Source organism: Prionailurus bengalensis, chromosome D1 (genome assembly GCF_016509475.1).
Source record: "Prionailurus bengalensis isolate Pbe53 chromosome D1, Fcat_Pben_1.1_paternal_pri, whole genome shotgun sequence".
In the NCBI taxonomy this organism is placed as follows: Eukaryota; Metazoa; Chordata; class Mammalia; order Carnivora; family Felidae; genus Prionailurus; species Prionailurus bengalensis.
Genome location: NC_057346.1, coordinates 54,833,183 through 54,846,740, shown reverse-complemented (window position 1 = coordinate 54,846,740; position 13,558 = coordinate 54,833,183). Strand labels below are relative to the sequence as shown.

Below are 13,558 nucleotides of genomic sequence, written 5' to 3'. Positions count from 1 at the left end.
GCACCTGGGTGGCTCAGTCAGTTAAGTGTCCGACTTTGGCTCAGGTCATGATCTCAGGGTTTGAGTTCAAGCCCCACATCAGGCTCTGTGCTGACAGCTCAGAGCCTGGAGCCTGCTTTAAATTCTATGTCTCCCTCTATCTCTCTGTCCCTCCCCCGTTCATACTGTCTCTCTCTCTCTCAAAATTAATACACATAAAAAAAAAAAAACTAAAGGAAAGAGTCCAAGCCAATCCTGAACACCATTCCCACTGTAACATAATAGAATTTTATAAATATTCTATATTTAGAAAACATGAAATGTGCAAAAAACAAAAAGTAGGACGAAGAGGGCAAAGTGTTACAAATTAAAATGATCTCACAGAAGAAAATAAAAAGGAATCAGTTATTCTGCCAAGGAAAACATAAAATATGTATGGTCACATCACCATTAAGACATATTAGTTATAAGAGTGAAAATAAATCCCTGTATCCCTGTGACAGCCAGAGTAAATAATGCACATAATGCCCCAAGAAAAGACTGCAGAGGCAGAAACCATTGTTCATGAAATTAAATTAGAGCTAATCTAAATATGGTCAAGAATCTGAGGGGCGCCTGGGTGGCGCAGTTGGTTAAGCGTCCGACTTCAGCCAGGTCACGATCTCGCGGTCCGTGAGTTCGAGCCCCGCGTCAGGCTCTGGGCTGATGGCTCAGAGCCTGGAGCCTGTTTCCGATTCTGTGTCTCCCTCTCTCTCTGCCCCTCCCCCGTTCATGCTCTGTCTCTCTCTGTCCCAAAAATAAATAAACGTTGAAAAAAAAGAATCTGAGACCTGAAACAATCACTGAGAACGAGGTAATTGTCTTAGGAGGAAAGACAGTCCTAAGGGAGTACACTTTCCCTTGTCCTCAGAATAAAGTTCAAAGGACTTTGGCCAAGTATTTTTGGTAAATATTTACTAATATTTATTTATTTTACTAATATTTATTTATTTCATTAATATTGCTAAATAATTACCTAAGCACTTCCACATATATTCATTCATTTAATTCTTCCAACACTCTAGTAGTTATATTCCTTATTTTACAGGAGTTTGAAGCTCAAAGAAGGGACCAAGATGAAAACCCAATCTCTGACTCCAAGTTCAATGTACTTTCTTTTTGAATGTTTGTTTTTTGTTTTTCTGAGAAAGAGAGAGAAAGTGTGTGTGGGCACAGGGGAGGGGCAGAGAGAGAGAGGGACAGAGGATCTCAAGCAGGCTCTGCGCTGACAGCTGACAGCAGCAAGCCCCATCCAGGGCTCGAATTCAGACTATGAGATTCTGATCTCAACCGACTCAGCCACCTAGGCATCCCCAATGTACTTTCTATCTCATCCCATTAGAATCTACCTCCTTCACTGCACAGGTCCTTCACACATACGTTATCTAGTTTTATATTTCACAACAACCTTGTGTGGTAGAAATTCAAGATTCCTCATTAACTGACCCCCTACCCACCTCTACAGTTTTTTTTTTAATTTTTTTTTTCAACGTTTATTTATTTTTGGGACAGAGAGAGACAGAGCATGAATGGGGGAGGGGCAGAGAGAGAGGGAGACACAGAATCGGAAACAGGCTCCAGGCTCTGAGCCATCAGCCCAGAGCCTGACGCGGGGCTCGAACTCGCCGACCGCGAGATCGTGACCTGGCTGAAGCCAGACGCTTAACCGACTGCGCCACCCAGGCGCCCCCCACCTCTACAGTTTTGAAACGGATGCTGTTGTCAGCCTACCCAGCATTCATTCTCTACTTTCTCCTTCCTAATAGAGCCCTGATTTTTATCCAGTATTCATCCCTCAGCAGCGTGTGTTACTAAGGCATTTCTCAAATTTTAGTCTGTTGTCAGCATCATAATCACCTGGAGGACTTGTAAAAAAAACAGATTCCTGGCCCCACACCCAGAGTTTTTGATTCAGTGAATCTGGTACATGCCCTGAGTATCTGCATTTTTAACAAGTTCCCAAGTGACCACACTTTGAAAACCACTGTCCTAAAGTAATGCTGACCCCTAGCTCCAGGGAGAGGTCTTGATTCTACATTCAAACCATAGTATTTAAACCATTCTTGACAGCCATTAGTTCAAGAACTCAGCCTTAACCAATTAGCTTCTGGTATACCTCTGGAAACTCTTGTGGTTCCAGGATGGGCAAGTAGCCTAAGTTGATCCAGTTGGACTAAATAATTTTTTTTCCCATTTTGGGAGATGAAGTCAGTGTCCATCTCTGTCTCTTTCTCTGCCTCTCTCCCTATCTCTCTCCCTCCCTCCCCTTCCCCTTCCTCTCTATGTATCTCTCTCACCCATTGGTTAACAAAAAAACTTATCTCCTTAACTGTTCCTATCAGCCAATTTATCACCATGATGAAAGCAGCTTGGGGAATACACACACACACACACACACACACACACGTGCGCATTTCCCAGACTCCTTTCTAAGGGTGATTTAAGTTTTGCTAATCAGATGCTCCACACTAGATACTGATTTGGAATGAAATTAGATGGGTGGAGAGACTAGACACAGGACATCCCTCTTATTGGAGCAAACTGCGCAGAGGTAGCAGAGTTCTAGATCTAGCAGTTGTGGCAACAGCTTCCTGATTTTGCAGCTTCTAGATTATGGCAAAGACTGTGGCATCCTTAAGAGCTCAGTTCTTCAGTGTGGTTTAAGGAATTTGTTCTTGGAAGTCCAGCCTAGGTCCATTTCTTACTCTCACAAAGGCTCTTTAATCTCTCTAGCACCCTTTAGTAAATCATTTTTCCTTGAACTTGCTAGAGTGGATTCTGTTACTTGCCCCTATTAATAAGAAACCTGACCACTAAACTGCCTTACACTAAAGATAACTTATATTATTTAAAATCATGTTCTCATAACAGCTAACCCTTTCCTTCCTTGTCTTTGCAGCAACTCTTTCCTTAGTCTGGAACGTCCTCTCCCTCAAAAGTGTCTCATTTGCAAAAGCTATCTACTTCTTCCATGAAGAGGTTTACATAAAAAGGAGTTAATCACAGAGGAAAGGAAGTAAATAGACTTGACAGAGGAGACTGAGCCCTAAAGAACTAGCAATATGACATCTGGCAGAGAAGGGGCAAGGAGGAAGGAGAGGGGTATTTCATATGTAAAGAACAACATTCACAAAAGCATTAAAGTGCCTCTTGCCACCAAGGACTGACCCCATGAACTCACAACTTCTTAGAGTTGGGATTGATGCCGCAGCATATACTGGTGTTTGCTCAGTAAATTAGTATTGAATACAAGTGACTGTTAGAGTCAGTTGTCAGTAATTACTAAGTCTTAATAACTGTATTTTTTTTTAAATGCTATACTAGGAGCCACAAGGAAATTCCCATAGTGAGATCACAGTTTCCTACCCATGAAGATTTTCAATGTAGAGGGAAACAAAGATATCTGAAAAGATCAAGGACACAATATAAATACTATAAAAACGAGTGCAAATTCATATAAACAGGTGTAAAGAAAAAAGATTCAAGTCATTGGAGTATCTAAAAGTAGGTGTTTTTGGGGCACCTGGGTGGCGCAGTCGGTTAAGCGTCCGACTTCAGCCAGGTCACGATCTCGCGGTCCGTGAGTTCGAGCCCCGCGTCGGGCTCTGGGCTGATGGCTCGGAGCCTGGAGCCTGCTTCTGATTCTGTGTCTCCCTCTCTCTCTGCCCCTCCCCCATTCATGCTCTGTCTCTCTCTGTCCCAAAAATAAATTAAAAAATGTTGAAAAAAAAAATTATAAAAAAATAAAAAATAAAAAAAAATAAAAGTAGGTGTTTTTCAGAAAGGATATTCCCCAAGAGAATTCATTAATTTACTAAATATTTATCAAGCATCTACTATGTGCTAAAAAATACTCTAGACACTGAAGATACATACAGGGAAGCAAGTAGACAAAAATCCTTGCTTTCACAAGGCTCAGATTCTAACTGAAGACGAATTAGCAACAAAGGTTTCAAAGACAGAATTGGAAATTAAAGCACTGGTCATTAGACTCATTTTAGCTTCCTTATGCTGTAATCATAATGACAGACAACACTTACTGATCACTTGTTATGTGCCAGAATCTGCTAAGTGCTTTACAATTATTGCCTCATGTAATCTTAGTAACAAACCTATGAAGCAGGTACTATTATTAGTACCATTTTAAGGATAAGAATACTAAAACTACACAGCTTACTTAACTCTCCCCAGATCACATAAGGAAGTGGCAGGGCCACAAGATTCAAAGTTAGGTCAGTGGCAGAGGTTTTAAATGCTGCATAATAGAGAGGACAAAATTATATTTACATCAGATAGATTTTTGTTAAAATGGGAGGCAAGGAATTATTAATTTGGCATGAGCTTTATCATCTCTGAGGGGTTTTTTTTCCTTATCCCATAAAATGAGGAATTAGATTCCCTAAACTATGTTCACTTCCAGCTTGTTTCCATGGTTTCAAAAACAATGTGAAAAGGTATTCAGGTATCTTGACCAATTGTTAGTGAAAAGGTACTCTGAAGGTCGATCCTATACAGTTCTTATCTACCAGCTGGGACCATGTGCTTCCATGCTTTCATTAAGGAGCACATTAGCATTATATTAATTGGCATAAACAGCTGTAGCACCTCCAGCAGATAGGAGACTGGAAGCACAGAGAACAAAGGGAGAGGCAGGAAAGCAATGATTGGCTGACCTGGATCCGTCTAGGTCAGGTTTGGCATTTGGCCCCTCTGCATTTCTAAGTTCTCATGAATGTGGATGCCCAGGCAGCAGCCCAAAGCCTTCCTCATTTCCATCTCAATCTCCAGGAAGAATTACAATGAGAACAAGAGCTATTGAGGCAGAGAACGGACTCTGAATATTTAAGTACACACTAGGCAGGAACCAGCAAAAGAAAGAGTGAGAGATTTTCCTTCTGGACCTAACAAAGTGTAACAGTCAAACCCTACTCACCTGACATACAAGCTCTGTCCCAAATAGTACCTTTTCAAGAAGCCCTTCCAAATTATTTTACTTCTTTCTGTCCCTATGCATTTACTTTTATTTACTTACTTCTGTCTGTAAGTATTTACAATTATTTACTTCTTTCTGTCCCTATGCATTTATTAGGTACCTCCGAAGTACCAGACTCTGAGCTAGGCACCACAGGAATATAATGAATAAAGCATAACCCCCAACATCAGGGAACTGAAGCTAATAGAGAAACAAGTACATACAGCGGGATTCTTACTATCTTGAGTATAACTAATATCAAAAACTGCCATTTAAGTTAACTGATGAGGTACCAAAATTGCCTAGTAAAATTTTTTTAAATGATTGGGACTTCAATTTATCAAACATAAAACAGATTTTTCTAATTCTTAATATTTAACAAAACTTTGTTATAATTGCCTATAAGGTAATACTTATACCAAAGAACATCTGTCACTTCACATTTGGCTTTTAAAACACGTTAAGAGGATCAATTTTGTAAAAATATTCAAGAGCTTCACCAATCTTTCCCAAGGGTCTCTCTTAATCCTTTGTTACTCAAATCATTGTCCTCTGAATCTCCTATTATGTCATTACTCATGTTAATTTTCCCTTCAATTTTAAACTGGTCTAACTCTACCTAATCCTCACTTGTCAATGATTTTTTTGTGTGTATGATTCAAACCATTCTCCAATATTGCCTTATTTCAAATTCATAAAAGTCTTAATGTTTTGCAGAAATGCCAGTTTTCATTTTAGAATCTCTTTGCATCGTATTGTCAGATGTGAATTACCCACCATTAGAAAGGCACTTACTGAGAAAGGGTAAAGAGGACAGAGCCCAACGGTGAGCAGGGAGGGATGCTTGAGTGGGGATTAATTTTACAAGTGATCAGCTCCAATGGATAACAAATGAACTCCTAATTATAGTGCAAAGGAAAGACAGAGTGCTATGGACATTCAAAATGTTTAATAAATATTTGTTAAGTGAGCAGATAAGTAAATTATTTTACTCAATCATTCAACAAGTATTTATTGACAGCCTACTACATGCCACACACTGTTCGAGATTCTAAGTATACAGTAAGGAATGAAAAAAAAGTACTACACTGCCTTAGTCCATTTAGGCTGCTATAACAGAATACCATAGGCTGGGTGGCTTCCAAAGAACAGAAATTTGTTTCTTACAGTTCTAGAGGCAAGATCAAAGCACCAAAAGATTCAATGTCTGGTGACAATTCTCTTCCTGGTTCATAGATGCCCTCTTCTCACTATGTCCTTGCATAGCATTAGGGGCAAGGGAGCTCTCTGGGGTCTCCTTTATAAAAACACGAATCCCATTCATGAGGGTTCCATCGACCTAATCACCTCCTAGAAGTGTCACCTCCCCAATCATCACATTGGGTATTAAGATTTAACATATAAATTTGAGAGAAACATAAACATTCAGTGTATAGCACACCCTCAGGAATTTATAATCATGAGTGGTTGGATGAGGACTCAAAGACTACATGGAAGACATGGCATCCAAGCTGGATCTTGAAGAATGAAGAGTTTTAATAGTAGAGAGAAAAGGAATTCTAGGCTGAGGAAACAGGGTCATATGACATTTCAAAGTGAATGAAACATAGTCTTTTTAGAGAGATGAAATAGGGTCAAGAGAAATGAGGCTGAAGAAGTAGGTGGGGTCAAATTATAAAGTTCCCTGAAAAACAACTTAGTTTACATATTATCTTACAAGCAATGGGGACACAGTGATTGCTTTTGGGCAGAACAGTAACAGGATCAGAAACATTACTCCAGGCAGAATGATGAATGAATGAAAGAGAAAGACTGGTGGCCAAGACACTAGTTATGAGGTAATTAAAAGCCTAGAGAAAAGAAGATTAAGGTGTAAACCAAGCAGAGGAGATAGAAAAATAAAAACAAATTTGAAAAAACTTCAGAAATAAAGCTGCCAAGGCTTAGTAATCCTTGATAATGTGAGCTCACTCATTCAACAAAGATTTACAACACTTATGTTCCACACACTGTATTAGGCGATGAGGTATAATGGTGGATAAAAAAGATATGATCTTTGATTCCATGGAGCTGGAAGTCTAGCCAATAACAAAGAGTCAGATAAGTATAGAATTAAAGATCATTACCAATGACATTACAGAAAATAACGAAGTACTGTTAAAGGATAATGGCGGGGGGGGGGGGATCTTCTTTAGACAGGTTCTGGCTCACAATAGCTACTTAATATTTGTTTTCTAAAAGAAGATACAGGGGGGAGAGAGAAACCAAACTTGTGAAGAAGGCAGAATTGGGGAAGAACACACCAGGGGAGAACAGGTATGAAGACCCTGAGGCAGGAAAGACTTTCTCAGGCGGGCTCAGGTGGTTAAGCATCCAACTCTTGGTTTTGGTTCATCATGAGATGATCTCACGGTTCATGAGATCAAGCCCCACATGGGGGTCAGTGCTGACAGAGCAGAGCCTGCTTGGGACCATCTCTATCCCTCTCCTGCATGCTCACGTGCACACATGCACACACTCCCTCTCTCTCAAAATAAATAAATAAACTTAAAAAAAAAAGACATTCTCAAATTTTGCAGAACAGGGGGAAAAGTGCCAATCACTCTAAAGCACAGTCAGTGCAGTGGGCAATGGCACAAGATAAAGTTAGAAAAACAAAAACAAAGGTCAGGTCTCTCAGAACATTATAAATCATGTTTAAGATTTTATATTTTCTCCCAAATAAAACAAAAAGCTTTTACAGGCTTTAAGCAAAGAGCTCAGTTAAAAGACTACTATAATAGTCTAGGGTAGAGATGCTTGTGGCTTGGATTAGAGAGGTGACAACAGACATGGGGAGAGGTAGATGGACTCAAGAAATACACAGGAAGTAAAATTGACAAGATTGGGGATGGAGTACATATGAAGGATAGGAAAGAAGGAAGTATCAGGGGTAAATCTTAAATTTGTGGTTTGAGTAACTAGGTAAACAAAGATGCCACTAAAACAGGGATAACTTAGGGAGTACCAAATTTGTGGGAAAAGATCAAGAATGCAGACTTAGGGGCACCTGGGAGGCTCAGTTGGTTAAGCTTTGACTCTTGATCTTGGCTCAGGTCATGATCTCACAGTTTGTGACACTGAGTCCTGCATCAGTCTCTGCTCAGACAGTGAGAAGTCTGCTTGGGATTCTTTCTCTCTCTCAATCTCTCTCACCCCCTCTCTCTCTGCCCCTCGTCCCCACATGTGCACACACACTTTCTCTCTTTCTCAAAATAAATAAACTTAAAAAAAAAAAAAAGAATGCATTTTTAGAGCATATTAAGTAGAAAATGTTGTAAGATCTCAAAGTGGAAATATCCAGTGGATAAGAGGATATACGGGTCTAGAGTTAAGGACAGAGGTTAGGCTAGAGCTATCTGGGAAAATATGGGAGTTATCAGCATATATACAGTATTCAAAGGCAGAACAATGAATGAGATCAAGCAGAAAGAGAGTATGATGTAAGAGGAGGAGAGGATCTTACCCTTGAGGAATTTCAACATTTAAAATCAAGATAGGGGCACCTGAGTGGCTCAGTCAGTCAAGCATCAGACTCTTGATTTTGACTCAGGTCATGATCTCACAGTTGGTGAGATCGACCTCCGCAGAGGGCTCTAGCTGACAACAAGGAGCCTCCTTGGGATTCTCTCTCTCCCTCCCTCTCTTTGCACCTCCCCAACTCATGCATGTGCACATGTGCATGCACATGCTTTCTCTGAAAATAAACTTTAAAATCAAAATAGAAAAAAGGCAACAAATAAACTAAGGAATGATCAGAGGTAGGAGGCAAAGAAAGTTATATCACAGAAGGCAAAAGAATATCTTTTTAAAGGCTTTTATAAGTTTATGTATTTTGAGTGAGACAAAATACATGTATTATGTATTTTGAGTGAGAGACAGAGAGAGACCACATGTGTGCGCATGCTTATACACACACACACGAGTGGGGGAGGGGCAGAGAGGAAGAGAGAAAATCCCAAACAGGCTCCCATGCTCAGCTCAGTGTGGAGCCTGATGCGGGGCTCCATCCCACAACTGTGAGATCATGACCTGAGCCGAAATCAAGAGTTAGTTGCTTAAATGAATGAGCCACCCAGGTGCCCTGGCAAAGGAATATTTTAAAGAGAGAGTAATCAAAAAGGCAAATATACAGAGAGGTTCAGTAAGTTGACAATGAAAAGGAAATTCCATGGCTGTTAATATCACAAAAACAGACATCCAGGCATTAAGATCCCCTTGTTGAAAGCACACACTGATACCTATAAAGTGATCATGCAAAACAAACAAACAAAGATAAACCTGAATCTGAATTACCCTCCAAATACTAAATTACACACAATATTATATAGGACCAAGGAGCTTGTTAAAGCATAACAGGGAAATGCAAAATCCAGACAGTAGGAAACTCTACAGAACAATGTGGTTTCTTCAACAAATAAGCTGAAAGGGGTTAAAAAAGAGATTGAGAGGGACCTCAGAGAGTAAAAGAAGACAGAAAAGACCTATCAACAAATCTCTCAAAGTAGCCCTCATTTGGATTCTGCTTCCAACTGTTAAAGAAGAAAAAAAGTATGACATTTGAATCACAACTGAGTATTTTTATGATAGTAAGGGATTACTGGGTATTTGTATGCCACTATGGTTTTTGGTTTTTGGTTTTTTTTTTAAGTAGATTTGGCACAATAGGGGTTATTATGGGTCTTAGTAAGTGTGGTTGTGATGCCGTGGTGAGGGTAGAAGTAGACTGGAGTAAGCTGTCAAGTAAATAGGAGGTAAGGCACTGGAAACAGAAGCTGTAAACAGCTATTTAAAGAAAACTGGCTTTGAAGGAGAACAAAGACAGGGTTTAGCTGCAGGCTGACATGAGATTTCAGGAGCGCTTTTATTTTGGTAGGGAAGGGGGAAATTGTTTTCATTTAAATAGAACATCTGAATGCTGCTTATAACTCAGCAGAAAGCAAAATGTAAAGATTCAGTGAAGTGAGGTTTCTAAGAGAGGACCATAGGAAGGAATCTAAAAGTATGTGAAGGAGAATCACTTCCTTCATTGTAAAGGAAGGTGCAAAGGCAAAAATGGGTGCAAATCCAAGTAGATCCTTAGATTCAGTAGTAGGAATATGAAATTTCTATTTTATGTGTGATACAGGAAGCAAAGTGAGGTAGGAGGATGGGGGTGGGCGGGGAGGAGAAACCCAGAGGAAAACATGGCAGGTGGAGAGTGAAGGGAGAACTGAAGATAACCCTGAAGAAAAACAGTTATTTTCAGAGCTAAAAAACAGGGGTAAAAAAACAAAAAACAAAAAACAGGTTTTTGGAAATGGGAAATGAGTCCACTGAATAGACCAACTCCCGAAGAAATCATTAAAAGAAAGACTGTGGCAGTATTTTCAGCTTGCAAATATTAAGTCCTGTCAAGAGCACATTAGGTCTTTATATCCCTTTACCCAGTAATCCTACCTATGGGAATTTATTCCAAAAAAAAAAATATTTTATTTTTTTTTAATGTTTATTTGTTTGAGACAGAGAGAGACAGAGCATGAATGGGGAAGGGGCAGAGAGAGAGGGAGACACAGAATCGGAAGCAGGCTCCAGGCTCTGAGCCATCAGCCCAGAGCCTGACGCAGGGCTCGAACTCACGAACCGTGAGATTGTGACCTGAGCTGAAGTCGGACGCTCAACCGACTGAGCCACCTAGGCGCCCCCCAAAAAAAAAATATTTTAAAGGAGAAAGCTATATGTAGTGTTACAGATAAAATTACAGTGTGATTTACAACATGAAAAGAAAACCTAAGTGATTATGAGTTTTATGTGTCAATTTGGCTACACTATAGTACCCAGTTGCTTGATTAAATCTAACTACTAATCTAGGTATTGCTGTGAAGGTATTCTGTAGATGTATTAAACATATGGGGCGCCTGGGTGGCGCAGTCGGTTGAGCGTCCGACTTCAGCCAGGTCACGATCTCGCGGTCCGGGAGTTCGAGCCCCGCGTCAGGCTCTGGGCTGATGGCTCGGAGCCTGGAGCCTGTTTCTGATTCTGTGTCTCCCTCTCTCTCTGCCCCTCCCCCGTTCATGCTCTGTCTCTCTGTCCCAAAAATAAATAAAAAAAAAAACAAAACAAACAAAAAAAAACATCTACAGTCAGTTGACATTAAATAAAGGAGATCATTCTTCCTAATCTAAGGGTAGGCTTCATCCAATCAGTTGAAAGGCCTCAAGAGCAAAACTGAGGTTTCCTGGAGAAAAAAGAATTCTACTGGTTCTATTTCTCTGGTAGAACACTGACTGACACAATGATTTTAGGCAAATCATGGAATATCAGTAATAATTTTATAGTGAGCACTAAGAAATTACATGGGGAAATGTTTATAGATCAAGGAAAAAGGGGGGCAACTGGCTGGCTCAGTCGGTAGAGCATCGGACTCTACCCCATGATCAGACTACATGATCCCAGGGTCATGTAGTCTACTTAAAAAACAACAACAACAACAAAAATCCATAAACAACAAACTGAGGTCTACATTGTGATTACAACTATGTAAATGTGTATGTTTACATGTAAGAAAAAAGGAAACAAAAGTGGTTATTCATTACAATAACGGAATCCTGGCTAAATTTTAAACATATGAATAGTGTTACAAAATAGTTTGTGAAATAGAGCTCTGTTATTTTTTAAAAACTTTTTAAGTTTTTTAAAATGTTTATTTTTGAAAGAGAGAGAGTACACATGCTGTGAGCGGTGGCAGGCGAGCAGAGAAAAAGGGAAACAGAGGATCCGAAGAGGCTCTGTGCTGTCAGTGCGCGGGTCTGGCACTCACAAACTATGAGATCATGATCTGAGCCGAAGTCAGACGCTTAACTGAGCCGACTGAGTCCGACTGAGCCACCCAGGTGCCCTTGTTATTTTTAATGGAAGAAAGTTAGTAACGTTATTGTTAAGCCTTATTAAAACTACATAACACTTTAAAGAAACTCCTGATAATCTAAAAGGAAACTGCCAATTTTGAAATGTCGCCTTGGATAGTACTAAAAAGAATGGACCCTCTGGAAGGCAAATATACTTACAAAGGCCTCAATCCAATGCCATTTTTCAGTAACATAGAATTCTTCAACTCAAATGAAATGAAGTCCCAGAATGGCAAAGTAGGCAGTGATCAGTTTAAGAATTTCCCACATCCTTAACCAGCTAGCATCAGGGCATGCATTCAACTCTGACTCAGATCAGAGATGTTTGTACTGAGCAGCTAAATATTTAGCACTCCAGGGTTCTTCTTTCCTTCCCTCTCCAACACCAGGCACTGAAAGGATTCTTGTATGCTTGTTGAACTTGAGAAACAAACAAACGCTCTAAGTAAAGAAGTCATGACTCGGTTTGATGTTGGCTCCACGTTCATTCTTTCAATCAAAAAATATTAAGTGGCTACTATATTCTAGGAACTATGAATACAATGGCGAGCAAGAAAAGATAATTTTTATTTTAAAGAAAAGGGCGCCATTTTAAAACTTATTCTCTTTAGGGTGCCATGCCTTAAAAAGAAATAATTCTCTGGAGCTTAAGGTCTAGTAGGACAGATAGATATTAGTCAAATAATGCCACCGTACATGAAAAGCGTCACTCCTTATCAGGGAAATACAAATCAAAACCACACTCAGGTATCACCTCACGCCAGTCAGAGTGGCCAAAATGAACAAATCAGGAGACTATAGATGCTGGAGAGGATGTGGAGAAACGGGAACCCTCTTGCACTGTTGGTGGGAATGCAAATTGGTGCAGCCGCTCTGGAAAGCAGTGTGGAGGTTCCTCAGAAAATTAAAAATAGACCTACTCTATGACCCAGCAATAGCACTGCTAGGAATTTATCCAAGGGATACAGGAGTACTGATGCATAGGGCCACTTGTACCCCAATGTTCATAGCAGCACTCTCAACAATAGCCAAATTATGGAAAGAGCCTAAATGTCCATCAACTGATGAATGGATAAAGAAATTGTGGTTTATATACACAATGGAATATTACGTGGCAATGAGAAAAAATGAAATATGGCCTTTTGTAGCAACGTGGATGGAACTGGAGAGTGTGATGCTAAGTGAAATAAGCCATACAGAGAAAGACAGATACCATATGGTCTCACTCTTATGTGGATCCTGAGAAACTTAACAGGAACCCATGGGGGAGGGGAAGGAAAAAAAAAAAAAAAGAGGTTAGAATGGGAGAGAGCCAAAGCATAAGAGACTGTTAAAAACTGAGAACAAACTGAGGGTTGATGGGGGGTGGGAGGGAGGAGAGGGTGGGTGATGGGTATTGAGGAGGGCACCTTTTGGGATGAGCACTGGGTGTTGTATGGAAACCAATTTGTCAATAAATTTCATAAAAAAAAAAAAACAAATAATGCCACCGTGTAGTGGGTAAGAGTATAGTTCTATGTAAACAAATAATGATACAAATGCTAAAATGTTTAAGGATGAAGTGCACTGGCATCTGAAACTTATTTGGAATTGCTTCAAAATAAGATGGATTGATGAATGGATTAAGGGATGGATAGATAAT

At 39.9% G+C, this 13,558-nt stretch overlaps 1 protein-coding gene across 2 annotated transcripts in view; it reads right to left on the bottom strand.

Moving 5' to 3' along the window:
• Positions 1 to 13,558, bottom strand: part of PAK1 (p21 (RAC1) activated kinase 1) — a 165,687-nt gene that overhangs the window by 140,320 nt on the left and 11,809 nt on the right. The window lies entirely within an intron of this gene.